Below are 14,792 nucleotides of genomic sequence, written 5' to 3' on the forward strand. Positions count from 1 at the left end.
ACATTTTCTTTTAGTCACAAAAGATACCTTACCTCAGCCATTTACACAGGAGTTTCTCACAGGAGGCTAGTAACTAGCTGCATGCATGCTAGAGTCCATTGCAAAAGACAAGCATCTAGTAGCACTGAAGAGCTTAGTTTTGATTTGCAACAGCCTAGATCTCTTCCTATCCACCTCTGCACACCTACCTGGGGCAGCTAAAAGGAGTCTCAGTGCTAAGCTCCCTTTGTAGCCAGAGATGCTCCTCCAAGGGGTGCTTCAGTCTTGCTTAGATCTGCCTGGCTCTCTCAGCAGCCTGTCTCTCTCCTTTTACTGCACAGGGAGCCTGTGGAGACCAGGATCCCAAGTTAAATCCTTCACTTAGGTACCTAAATTTAGAAAGGCTGAATCTAAGCCCACAAGAGCACAGCCAGTGAGTTAGTAGTTTTTCAGCAGAGAGGCCATAACTTACTAAAGGATGCTACATTAATTCTTCGGGGTTTTTTTGAACATACATCAATTACAGTTTCACCCAACAGAAATTTGTTGACATATACGAGTTTCAACTTTGTTTTCAACAAAATGCAATCTGGTAACATCCTTTCAACACCATTAGCCTTGTCCATGCCTAGGGCACAAGAAGTCTTAAAAGTGCTTAAATTAATACTTTCTTGAATTTATTTTATTAGTAGTAGCATTCATACTAGTAATAATAATAAATAATAAAACAATGCACATATAAGAAAAGTGTTAAATAAACTGTTTTAAATCTGTTCATGCCATTGGCATGGACAAAGATAATGGTGTTTACTGCTATTATTAATTATTATTATTATTATTATTATTATCAGTACTATTTGTATTTGTGTTTGTATTTGTATTGAAGTAGTGCTTAAGAAAGAGCTGCAGTGACAGATCAGGGTTTCATTTAACTGTATTGCGCAAACATAGGACCTTCAAATAATTTACATGCCAAATATAAAACAGAGTTAGTGAATACACACAAATATACATATATCTATACATATACATATACATATACATATACATATGGGGGTTTTTGTTTGTTTTTCTCTGTGTGTGTGAGAGAGTATAAATGTATTTTCTATGTGTGAGAATACAACAGAACAAGGTGATGATTGTAGTGCACTAAACATCCAAACAGAATAAACAAGCCCAGAATCTTAGATTTGTTTGAGTCTAAAACTTGCAGCAAACAAGGATATTGAGAAAATACCCTGAAATTCACATGAACTGAACCAAATGAGATTTACGTAAGTCCCCTCCAAACTGCATGAGGTGTGTTTCTATTCAAAATCAAAACCAGGAAAGATCTGACCTTCTTTAGAACCAAATGTGGCATGAAATCTCATTGCAAAAGCTTTCTCAGGAAAACAGGATCAGAGACTACTCATCACCAACTCCTCTGCTTAGCAATTTTGTTGATACTAAGACATATGTTAAATATTTTAGGGATTTCAGTCCTTAGTGTTTTATTTTTCTCTCTTGACAGTCAAATGACCTTCTTTAGTGACAAGATGTTGGGCTGATAGCTAGACACATAACTAACTACAATTCACAGTTTTGATTGTGTAAAGTTAGACAGCTGGACAGATTTTAAATCAATTACTATTTTGAGAAGCAAAGAATGCACAAGAATTATTTTAGCTATGTCTGGCTTCTACCAGGATTTCTGAAAGAAAGCAGAAAAGGGAGGGAAAGCAAAATGGGTCTGCATTTCCTTCTGACCATCTCCCATGACAAACGTATATCCCTCAACTGAAAATGGTCATTGCTGAGCGTGGATACATCACTGTAAATGAGATATGTAAGTTATGAGCAAAACTAACCTTGACTTCTTCTAACATCAGGAAACAAACACACTTCCAGAGACTTCAGGCAGCCTGGAGGTGCTTCTTTTCAGTGGCTACTGAAAGTGTCTGGATGCCTATTGCAAAATCTTTCACTACACATCAAAACCAGAAGCCCTTCTGTCTCTGTGATCATTGTGCTGGTGCAGGTGATTCGGGTTTGAAGATTATCTAACAACAGAGTCTCAGTTATATACATAAAATATAGCACTGACTATGGATTAGAGAGGGGATGCCAAGTGCAGCATTCAAACACCTGGTGATATTGATTTTACACTTTTCCTGTGATTCTACATCATGTTCCTTTAGTTTCTGGCAATCTCTATAACTTTTATACTGACATAAATTGTGATAAAAAAGGAATCAAATAATTCCCCTTCCTCCTCCAGAAATAGTTAGGAAAGCTGTATAGCACCATTAATATTTTTGTTAATGTAGGTGAACTCAAGGAGGGCAAAAGTACAGGGAAAGTTAAATCTAACCTCTTAATGTGTTGTTTCTGTGCTGGCTTTAGATTTGCTCTCCTAGTAACAAAAATAAGACTATAAGCATTTATTCATATGGAAAATCCCCTTTAGTATATGATTGTTATCACAATCTTTTTTTAAAAAAATGCATCCAACAAGAGCTCGTCTGAACATCGCAGTTTAACCTTTCGGTTCAATTAGAAACCAGAGGTACTAAGACCATCCTCAAGAAAGGACGTGGGATATATCCCTTTACTAATGGTGTCCCTGCACGTAATGAACATCTGATGCTTTGTACAGTGAAATAGCAATAAGAAGTGGACGCAGTCTTCTGAAATCTTCCATGTTTTACACCGTGGTTGATGGAAGGACAAGTGCCCTTAAGGACCCCTTAATTTTCAAAATTCGTGAAGTCATAGAGTTGCATTCATATTACTTGCAGAAGGAGTACAGAGGGTTTGGCATGATTTTTTTCGCTTTTGAGTCCTGCAGAGGGACATGCATCCCTGTAGTTCCCTTGCTGATGAATCATTGAAGGTCTTCTGGGAAAGCTAATAGTGCTGCCTTAGATTCAAAACTCTAGTACAAAGCCAAAGGTATAGCAGAATATCCAGACTTCTGAAAAAAACCCTGATTCTGAATGTTGCTGCTTGAATAACTAGCTTAGAAAGAACAAAGCCAATATTTTGTCATGTTTCTATCGTCAGTTGAGGGGTTTGGAGCACTGCCCAGAGGGGAGTTGTGATAATACTGTCATTCATTTTACACTTATATCTGTGTATTCATGATACTGTGGTAATAAGTGCGCTTGCTGTCCACTTTTTCCTTAAATTTCATTTTCAACAGTTCCAGTAAATACTCTGTACAAAAGAGGTAAAGAGTAGAGTCTGGTAACAAAGCCGATATTAAAGAAACTAAATTAAAAAATAATTTAAAAAAAAAAAAAACCAAACAAAGCCCAAAAACCAAAACAAAAAAACATCAAAACAAAATAACCCCACAAACAAAAGAGAGAGGAGTGACAAAGACAAAGACTTTCACAGGACTGGAAGAGGACATAGTGTTTGTCAAAGAAATTGCTTAATTAGAAAATTAACAGTATCACCAAGAGCTAGAAGTGCACAGCTAAGCTTTTTAGTAGTCTTTCAATATGCCTACATTGCTTGGATCATAGACTTCTTCAGGGCAAATTAGCACTGTTTATTTAAGCAAATCATCTGGCTGCTCCCATGGGGACCTCTACCTCTTTGACTTCAGCACCCAGGAATCACACAGATCATCATATATCATCTCCAGGGGCTGAGAAGAATTTTAATAGCAATAATGTTTTGTTTCAATTCTTGAACACGCACAGATGAGTTTCACAGTTGCAAACCATATGACATGAGAGACAGTAGTGGCAGCTTTGAATTTTGAAGGTCTTAAGTTCCCAGGAAGGTGCTTTTTAAGCAACTTTCAATGAGTTGGGTAAAGTAGACTTTCCAGCATAGACATTCTTGAGATTAATTCCGAAAGGTGTTCTGGTGAATAAGTAAAAGAAAAGGTTGCTCTTGTAAAATACTTCCTTAGTATTCTGCTACCTCTACTGTAACCAAATCAAAGTAAGAACAAGTAGCCATTTAGGAAAAGTTATGATATATCCTTCTTTCAGTGGAAATTGTTACGGATGGGATAGATACATAAGCATTAATTATAATCAATTTAAAAAAAAAAAATCTCTTATTTTCTCCAAAATGTTTGGAGAACGAAGACTGAAACGTGAATGGGAAAGGAGCCTTGAAGATCTTTAGACAGGGAAGAAATGTGCCATGTGAAGTCAGACAACTCAATTCAAGACAAAGAGTTCAAAGATGCTAGCTAAGTAGTTTAAAAGCCATCTGTGAGAGAATAGTTGGTTTTGTCTAACAAAATACTAGGGAAACATCCAGAAAAGAGATATATCAGAGGAAGTCTTTGTGAAATCCACAAAACTCCCACTGATAGCCATCGTGTTGGTTTAAGTTTCATAAAGGTCAAATGTGAAAAAAAAGTGTGAGAGACAAATCCAAATGTCTTGTAATTAATCAATTTTCTGAGAATATATCTAGCTGGCTAGAGAAAGTGTGATTTACAGCACGGATAGGCATAGATTTGATTAAAATTAGAGAAGAGACATTTATTGATGCTGCTTTGTCTCTGACAGTGTTATAGACATTGCCAGAGTCTCAAATAATTAGCAAGACAGTGGCCACAGTGGGAAAAAAAAATATTTAGCACAGACAAAAGTAAAGTGTTATTCCCAAGAATACGTACATAACACGTTACTCAGAGGGAATGGCTCCAGGGTAGAATTGTGCATGCCTGTGGGGACCACGCTTCACCAAAAAAAATTGGGTAAAGAACACTGGTTAGAAATGCACGAATTTGCCAAACTTAAGATATATGCCTATTGCTTCACTCTGAATAAGCCTGAATTTATTTGTTTTCTGGGATTTTCTTGAGTGAGACATTGCCTTGAAAGCAAAGGTAATACAAGCATTGACAAGAAAGTCATGACAAATAATAGATTCCAGAAAAGGAATGAACTGGAAGCTAGGATTTCACTGCTGTTGGAGAAGACAAGAAGGAGGGGAATCTTTCAGTCAAATTATGTTCTTTTTTAATAATAATGTTGCTAGTAGTTAACTGAGCTTTAATGAAACTGCTTTGCATTCCTCATCGCTTGTATTTTCATTCCTGACAGACATAAACCACATTTTTAATTTTGCAATTGCTGCACTTGCTTTTCACTCTCAGTTTACTTCATCCATTGTTAGAAGCCTACATGGCCTTAGTAGATGAAACATGAAGTATTTTTTTTCGGAATAAAGGAGTAATTGCCATTACTATAGGAAAAAAACAGTGTGCAGTTTTTTTGTGGGGAGTGAACAAACACTCAGATTTAGAAGAAAGGAGCTGGTTACTTCTCCAATATCTTTAAATATTTGGATCATAGCAGCATGGAAGATAATAGGGCTCAAAGAGTCTCAAGAGTTCATTTCCCCTATATCCCTCCTCTAAGGCAGTATTAACAGCTTCATTTCAGATAGATGTTCATCTAAGATGTTTTTAACAGCTTTCATTCATAGAGATTCTGCTACTTCCCTAGGTTTTCTTTTCCAGTGCGATGACAACACTAGATAAAAGAAAGTGAACGTATTAACTTTCATCGAGCATACACAGGCTATATTTTTGCTAGCTGGGCCCCTTGTAGTTTAACAAGAAGTTGTGCTGGACAGGTTCTAATTAGATCCATAGCCCCCTTGCCCCCTCGTGAGTTCATTTTGAAATCCTGTTACCCAACTACAGTTTCCTGATTAAGCTCCAAATAAAAAGGATGCCAGAAGTCTGCCAAGTAGGGTGCCAAGCCACCAACAAGACCTTAAGCACTAAGACTATTTCATTGTGGGAGTTCACAAGTCATGAGAAATAAGATAATGTGAGATATCTGCAGCAAGGCCACGGTGCCGCAATCTCATTTTCAAAAATGAGTTTCTCATAGGAACCATCACTGCCAGGGTTGAAAGAGTGAAATTGGGTTGAAAAAGTGTTGTGAATTCAAAGATGACTGAGTCCAATTTGGTTTCTCCTCTTTGGATTTATTTTATTTTATTTTATTTTATTTTATTTTATTTTATTTTATTTTATTTTATTTTATTTTATTTTATTCCCTCCCTCCCCTGCCCTCCCTTCCCCTTCCCTTCCCCACTGCTGTTTTTAATTTGTGGCCTTGGAGACTTGTTTCCTCAATGTAGCCACAGAATAAGTAAAGATTAAGGGAAGGAAAGTGCCCGATTCTTCAGAGAATATCATGAAAGGAGACATACATAATCCATATTATTTAAGTTAGTGAAGTGAAACTATTTTTATTCCCCAAGAACAGATTTTTTTTCTTGTTTATGTAATAAGAAATAGAGAGGGAAGGGAAGGGAAGGGAAGGGAAGGGAAGGGAAGGGAAGGGAAGGGAAGGGAAGGGAAGGGAAGGGAAGGGAAGGGAAGGGAAGGGAAGGGAAGGGAAGGGAAGGGAAGGGAAGGGAAGGGAAGGGAAGGGAAGGGAAGGGAAGGGAAGGGAAGGGAAGGGAAGGGAAGGGAGAAGGGAAGGGAAGGGAAGGGAGGGGAAGGGAAGGGAAGGGAAGGGAAGGGAAGGGAAGGGAAGGGAAGGGAAGGGAAGGGAAGGGAAGGGAAGGGAAAGGAAAACTATTGGCAGACCTGGAATAGTTCATTTTAGGAATAAGGTTGGGGTTTTTTTGTTTTAATTTGCATCTATTTCTAATGAGGAGTGATTGATATTAACTTGTTTTACATAGTTCACTTTTACAAGAACTTAAATCACTGTTAATATGACCTTGTTTCTAAGTTAACATAGGCAATAATTCCATATCCCATACTTGAAAAAAGATCAGACTAGCTTTAGGAATTCCCAAGATACAGCTCAAGGGTCTCAAAAGAACAATTTAATTGCAGCCATATAATTAAATATAGAAGTATTAGATACACCTTAGATGATGTTTATGTAGCCTCTAGCTTGTCGTCCCCCTAGTTCAGTGGAACTTCACGAACAGAAGTTTGGGAATTTAATTAATGGTGTCTCCAAGCTGTAACATCTTCAGCTGATGAAGAAAAGATGTTTATATGTTTTTGTTTGTTTGTTTGTTTTTGTCTGGAAAGTATATTTTTTGAGAAATTTACAGAATTACTTGATAATAAAAATTAGCAAAGAACTAGGAAAAGGGAAAAAATCTATTAGTAGGATTTCAAAAAAGTGAAATGCAATTGCAAATGAAAGCTCAAAATTGTAGCAGTGGGAAGTCAAATGAAAAAAGACCTCAGCTGGTAGAAAATGGACAAAATGCATAGAAATGTAATTATGTATTGGAATGAAAGAAAATAAGCAAATCATGAGCTAAAATCACGTAAACCTTCATCATGAGGAACAAAAGAAAACTACAGATGTAGCTACAGATATTTGTACACATGATATAATAGTTTATACATAAAAATCTAGTGATTCTCAAGTCTGCACTACATCATCAGGTTTCAGACATTTTTTCTACTTGGTCCCAAGTAGAACTGTCTTCTGAATATTATAATTTTAGAAGTAACAGAGTATGAATTTTTTGTCATCTGTATTACCAGAACAAGGGAAAATATTCCCAAGCACCCTTGTTCTCTGTTTACAGAGTACTGAACAATGCTTATCCAGGGCCATCATTTTGGAACAGATCTGTGTGGTTTCTGATTAAAACGGAGACCTCCTGCCAAACAAGAGTTTGTGTCTAAAGACTGAAAAAAATACCAGATTCCAACATCAGTAAACCACAGATTTATAGCCAGCAAGGAACTGGCTTGTCATGTTAACTGCCCATTAGCTCTAGAGAAAATAATAACTTGCAAAATAAAAATTAAAAAAAAAAAATTGCAAAGAGGAGAGAATCACTTAATGACAGCCTCCAAACTGGCTTCACAAGACACGCCTTCTGGTAGAACTCTGGCAGACCCAATGTAACAACTTTTCCATGACAGAGAATAGACATTTATCAGAGCAATTTTCACCCCATGTCCCCCCTGCCAGCTGTTTTCAGTCATACTTTAGCAGAAAAGAGAGAGAAAAGCCTCCTGATTGCATGTGGCCTCCTTTAATTTCTTTCTTTACATAGCAAACAGTTCAGAGCCTTTTTAGGCAAGCCTTGTGCCCTGTTAGGCTTTCTAGACCTTGATGTTCCCTTGACTAACAAGCCTGTAACCTGTAAAGCCAAATGAGACAGGAGAGCATGCAAAAAGAGAGACCTGTGCTGGAGCAGTAGCTCCATCAGTCTCTTTAGAAATTGGAGGACAGATCCTGTTCTTCTTCACGCTTCTGTAAGAAGAGTAAGTAGCTCCAGAGATTTCACTCAAACTTCGGTGGCGTAAATCTACATAAGAATTTGTTCCTCCGTGACAGTAGCTCTAAACTTAATAGAATTGTGAAGATTGAGGGGTTAAAGTAATGAGTTCCTCAACAGTTCACCTCTTACTGCCAAGTATTCATTAAGCTTGTACTGGACGTCTTAGACAGTCACCTCTAAAGTCTCTGACTTTCTGGTGAGGATACAGTCAATCTTCACTGTAATGTCCTCAAAACTTATATCTCTGAAATGTGCTTTCATTAGATTGCTCTACAAATCACCCCTTTAAGACCAATTCTAAATATGCTTTCTGAACTGTAGAGTGATTAGTGCTGAATGCAGTACTTTGGGTGAGGTCCTAACGAAATACACTGTATTTCCTTAACAATAATTGAGTTGAAGGCTTTAATATAAGGGGGTTTTTATTATTAAAATAACTCTCATATCTCTCTCCAGGTCAATATGCTGTAGTACCTTCCCATTAAGCAGATATTATGTCCTTTTATTACATTCTCCGAGACTCATTATTCTGCATTTATCTGCATTGAATTTGCTATCTATTAGCTCAAGTACTTAAATGATCTAAATCCTTCCCTACCTGACTGTATTGTTTCTCACGGATGACCTTTCCTCCCAATTTAGTATCATCTGCACTCCAGAAATTTTTAGTTTAAATAATATGCTCTGAGTCATTTAAGGTACTGAAAAAGCTGTGGTTCCAACATTGATCCCTGCGGTGCCCCTGACACAAGTAACTTTGCTGTGGCTTAAAAGCATAACTCAAAATGTGCGATCTCACCAGCTGCAGTTTAACAATATGGCATTCTCACTTTGAACGAAAGGTAAAGCCTTGCTTAATATGTATCTAGTTTTTATGAAGAGTATTCTGGCTTTCTTGAAAACAGATGGTTAACGTTTCTAAAACGCTTCAGGGTATGTCTACACTTCAGCTGCAAAAACCCCAGTGCTTGCTAAGCACTGAGTGACAGCTGGGGATGTGCACCCCAATCCAGGGCAGGCGAGCTCCAGTCACTCCAGCCACTTCAGCTGTCTTTGTACAACACCGTGTTTAAGCAATACCAAAAACTCAGTCATAGCATTGCTTGAATGTAGCCACGCTGCTCCTGGAGATGAATTTGTAATTTGAGTTTGCCTTTGAAAGCAAGCTGTATGAAGGATAACCCCTGCCCGGCTCACTGCTGCACGTGGTCAGTGTCAGTTTGATAGGACCTAAATCTCACTCCTTTGCACAGGGTGGATGTGCCAGGTTAGCTACAGAAGGAATGTAATGCTAGGATGAAAGCTAGGATGCTGACGGTGCAGTCAGTAATCTATACAAACTACCTGTGAGGAAGACCAAGGCTGAGGGCTTCACGCTGCTGTAGTTTTAGCGCCTGATTGAGATGAGCAGCTTCTGGCTTCCCCGATGGTCAAAGGGGAAGACAGGTCCTTCTAGAAAGCACCTGTGGCACTGGCACCCCTCACCCTGACTATATATGTTCCTAAACTTCCAAATTAAGCAACCAAAGTAAAATCTTTGTATTAGGCAGAAAGACTATTTCTCTGTTCTGATGCTGTTTGGGAGAGATATTGTGGATACTGGTGCAATGCAGGCAGGCATTCCTAGTGTGCCTAGTCTTCACAGGAAAAACCATGGTGCTGTGAGACATGGGGGTGTCTGTCACAAGCTAATTTAGCTATGTTGAGCTCTGTGTTTGCACAGTTAGAGCTCTCTAGAAAGAGAGCTTACCTGGGTGTGTCTGCACTACAGTTTTCAGCAGAGAAATATTAAAAGCTTCTGTCTTGTGATTTGGCACAAGTAAATTCGTCAGAATGTGTGAGAAGATGTGTTAATATCCAGCTTTAGGGATAGAAAACTGACACATTGGAGGACTGGGTTTAAAGGGTCACTCAAGGATTTTTGGCAGATACCAGCTCAGTGCCTTGCTCAGAAACCCACCGTGCCTCCCCAGGGATGCCAGAGGGACTCCTGCGTGCTGGGACTTTCCTCTTCTGCTATAACCCACTATCTCAAAGTTCATTTCTTACGATTAGCTTTCCTTTGCTCTCCTCAGCTTGGGGTTATTGACTCTAATTGTTGTAGTCTAAGGAACTAAGCTGTGCCAAAGCTTTCCTTACCCTTGGGTATGAGTTACACCCACAGCAATGTGTGCTCACGGTGGCTGGGAGGTACAGCACTCTCTGAGGACAGACGCATACGCAGCTTGGCATACATAGCCAAGCTTTACATTCTCCTTGAAAAGGAGGGGGAAGGAGATGCTGGTGACAAAATCCACAAAAATACTTAAAGAGCTGTATTTTACTTTAGTAATTGAAATGTGTCTCAGCTCCAAAGCCTGTGCTGATATTTTCCACTTACTGTTATTTTTTTCTTCCTGCTGCAAAATAGGTTGCTATGACTGAGTAGATTTTCTTTTTCCTAACAGCAGAAAAAGAACCAATTGTGTATGCACAATTTTAAGTTATTTAAATTCCATTGCCCCAAAAAGTGATTATTTTCTTTCCCTACGAGGCGTTCCAACAAATTTCATGCAGTCAAGGCAGGCTTAGCTATTTCTTTCTTTGGCTTTTTCACTTCTTTCTGTTCCCCCAGGATGTTCTACAATGATTATTTCTTTCTGTCTTTATTTTCTCTCTCCTTCTTTCTCCCCCCCCCCCCCCCTTTTTTTCTTTTCAACTCATTTCCCTGAGGGAGGCTGCAGTAGTAACGCTGAAGCACTGCTAAATGCAGTAAGGAAAAAACATCGGTATTTGATGGCGTCACAGTACTAGCATGTTGGTAATCTGTTATCTCACTTATGTGGCATGAACCAGCAAGAAAACATATGCCAGAGATCTGTATGTTTGTGTGTGATTTTATTAATTTAAAAGCTGATTTCATCTCTTTTGTGCAAATACTATCAGACTGTTTTAGATGAAAGAAAAGACAGGAGCTAATAGGTCTCATGGGACAGATATTTAGACCCTTTTGACATCTCAGTATTTCAAATATGTAACATTTTGAAAATGCTTAATCCTGAATTTACAAAGCTCTAGAGAATGAAGATTTCCATTAATTCACAACATAGGTCATAGATATCAGTGATAGCACACTAGAATATTTCCAGATGAGGAGGGCCCACCCATACAGATGATGGGATATTTCATGTTAGCTTACCCTCTTTTCTTTTGAGACTGTATAAAAGAGGATATATTTCATTCACAGTTTTCTGACACAGGCTCTGTCCATTAGAAAGTTAGTGAAAGTAATAAACTTACTTCATTTAAAGAGCTTTGAAGGTATCATACAGCAGCAGTTTTCAGGAGGTTAATTGCCACTGATACTTCTCACAGATATTCAACAGCAGCTGAGCTTCCTCCATATTATAATCACTCTTAGTTACTCGTATTCATAGCTCTGTAGCTCATTGCTTTTCTCTCTCTTCCTTCTTTCATGTGGAAAAGTATAGAGGGAGTTCAGCCTGTTTGATTAAAAAAAAAATATTAAAAGACCTGAAAAAATCTGAAAACTTCAAAATGAGTTTTTCTGAGGTTTGGGGTTTTTTTTAGTCAGACTAGGTAAGGAAGCAGATAGATAAACAGCCTTGTACATTTTTTTGCTTTTTTCCTTAATTTCCCCCCCAAATACCTCCTTTTTTTAATCTTTTTTTTTTTTTTTTTTTCTCTTGCATTTTGGTGCAGGTTTAGGTTCAGGGTATGTTGGTTCTATCACTAGATTAACTAAGGAAAGGGATACTTTTTATACCCCTGGCAGTAACTTCTTGGTTTGTGCCATCACAGGTGTCCATGATCAAATAGTTGTGCTATTCCCCCATGATCTCAGAGGAGCAGCTACCTACATCTCAGCTGAAAAAGGAAACACAAGACCACAAGCATGCCTATCTCAATAGTTTCGCTGAACTTGAAAGCACAAATACAAGAAATATTTTAGGAACAAGTAATTAAAACAATAATAGAAATATTATTGGGAAAAATATTTTCTCTAAATTAAATATCTTCTGATTTTCTTTTCTATCTCCGCTATTATTTAAAATCATTATTAAATACAATTTTTTAAAATCATTAATCACAGCTACTATTCATTAATGAAAAGTGTTTATATTTTTAAGGATATTGCTTTTAAGCAAAAAACCTTTTTACACTTGGGGAGAGAAAAATAATTTTATTTCCTCAGGCTGAATATTAAAGATTTGAACTTTGTTATTAACTGAACTAGACTTCCATACACTTTATACTGCAGTTACCAATGAGACTTGAATTTTGTTTTAAGCTCTTAGTGACTAAATCTTGGTGCCAGAAGACAAACAGAGACAGCCTTTTGAGATTTACAGATAAAGATGAAAAGAAGAAAGTCTATTAAAAAAAGTTATCAATATTTTCTTTCATCTTTCATCTAAATAATAATAATAATAATAAAAAGATTATTTTATCTTCCCGCCCCCTCCAAAAATGTCTACTGTTCTTCCACTGAGATTTTGATGAAACAACTGAATTTTCAAATATCAGAAAACTCCTTTCTTTCCTGGGAAAAATGGGACCAGCTTTCCTATGCAAGAATGTAATATGAATTGTTGGTATCTGAAGCCTAACCCAAAACTTGCTGAAGTCAGTGAATATGAAGATATTCATATTCAGAAACTGTCTTTTGAATAGTAGCATTTCTTTGCTCCTGTGATAATACAGATGGTATAGCACTGGAAGGTAGGAGACATGGGTTCCTTAGCCTAAGGAAAGTTGTTCTTCCAGCAATTCCAACTCAGAAACCCAAACTAGACATGAAAGGAGTGTTTCCCTCTCGTCCAGGTGAGTAGCTGTGTGGTTTTGCATGCTTGGCTTAAAGGTCCAAAAGGAAGTCTGAATCTGCAGCCAAGGAGTTTAGCTAAGAAGAAGCACTCCACTTCCTGGAGGACTCACAACTGTTCATTTAACTGAGTAACTGCTGGATGAAAACAAGGACAAATTTACATGTCAGCCAGAGTCTAGACCCATCTCTTCTTTTGGCATTCCCCACTCACTGGCAGACTTTTCTGATTACACAGCGGAAACCACAGGTTCACCGGATCTATAGGTCTTTCCCATCCAGCTTCACAGTGACCTCAGTACAGAGGAAAGGTGGATTACAGCTTCTTCAGCGTACCTCAGGCCCTGCTACCACACCTGTGTTTTGTTGTGAAGTAACTGCCATTTAAAACACTTTTTCATCAACCCTGGTTTACCTCTGGGACACAGCTTGGGTTATTAGTTTATAGACATATAATATATAGCTATATATTATATATATAAATAGCTATATACCACATAATAGACAGCACCACCACTGTAGCTGGAAAGAGTTAGCCAAAGCCTGAGCATACTTAGCATGCCAAGATGCTCTGAAGACTTAGCAATTTCAGTGATAAATTCCCATAAATAGGAAATAAGTATCTAAGCGCTCAGTTCAGTAAAGGTAGAGATGCTGCTGCGAATCTTCTTAAAATAACCCTAATTACCTGGGAATCTTCCTACTGAAACCTTCAATAGATGAGTGTCTCCAGTGTCTAAGCAGTTTAAGTGTTTTCTTTCTAACTTAGTTTCCTGAATGTAGGACCTGAAATTCCACCAAAATGTCACTTTAAATGCCTGAGTGGTTAGTTGAATGCCTGCCTGAGTATCTCAAAAAGGCATTTAGGTGCCTAGACACATATGTAGCTGGTTTTAGACACTAAAATTTGGGGAAATGCATCTTGCTGATAAGGGAGACTGAAGACAGATATAAAAAGGCTAAGTATCTTCCTATATCTGACTTTGACATTGAGTCCCTTTAAATTTTACTTGGGGGAGGGAGGATATTCTCTCTCTCTCTCTCTCTCTCTCTCTTTCTCTTTCTTTCTTTCTCTCTCTCTCTCTCTCTCAATGGGATTAACATCCTGCAACCTATAAACAGGTGCAATTAATATTATTTGCTCACTGTCTTTTTTTACAGGTGTAGAAAGACCTGGTTCAGATCTGGTCTGATGACTCATTTTAATAGAGCCAGTGTGATTTTAATTTGTTGAGGTGTTGATTTTATCCCTCTTGTGAAGTATCTTGCTGCAGAGAATGGGAATCTTAACATGATCGGTGATGAGATTCAGTAATATCTGTTTTTAAATTTTCTTTGTTTTTTTGTTTTGTTTTGTTTTCCATTGAATGATATGTATCTGTATCTAATGGATGCAAAAGAGTGCTTTATTTCAGAAGATATTAATTCAAGAGACAAAAATGTGATTTTTTCTTATGAACAGCCAATATTTATGGATTCTGTTTGGCCATATGGACAGTAGATCAGAGTCACCACAGCATTCCATGTAGAGGGAATTTATAGTTTGTAACCTGTGTTTTCCCCTCCCCAGAAAATATGGAAAAGCATAGAACTGCCAACAGCTTACTGGACCATTTGTGGCATTATAAGCAAGAAATGTGATGTAAGGAGAGACAAAAGCCAGCCAACCAAATAAACAAACACATCTTCCTTTCAATATCATTTTTCACTGCTGAAACCTCTAAATTTAGGAGGACAGTAACTTTTGGAG

Source organism: Grus americana, chromosome Z, assembly GCF_028858705.1.
Source record: "Grus americana isolate bGruAme1 chromosome Z, bGruAme1.mat, whole genome shotgun sequence".
NCBI lineage: Eukaryota > Metazoa > Chordata > Aves > Gruiformes > Gruidae > Grus > Grus americana.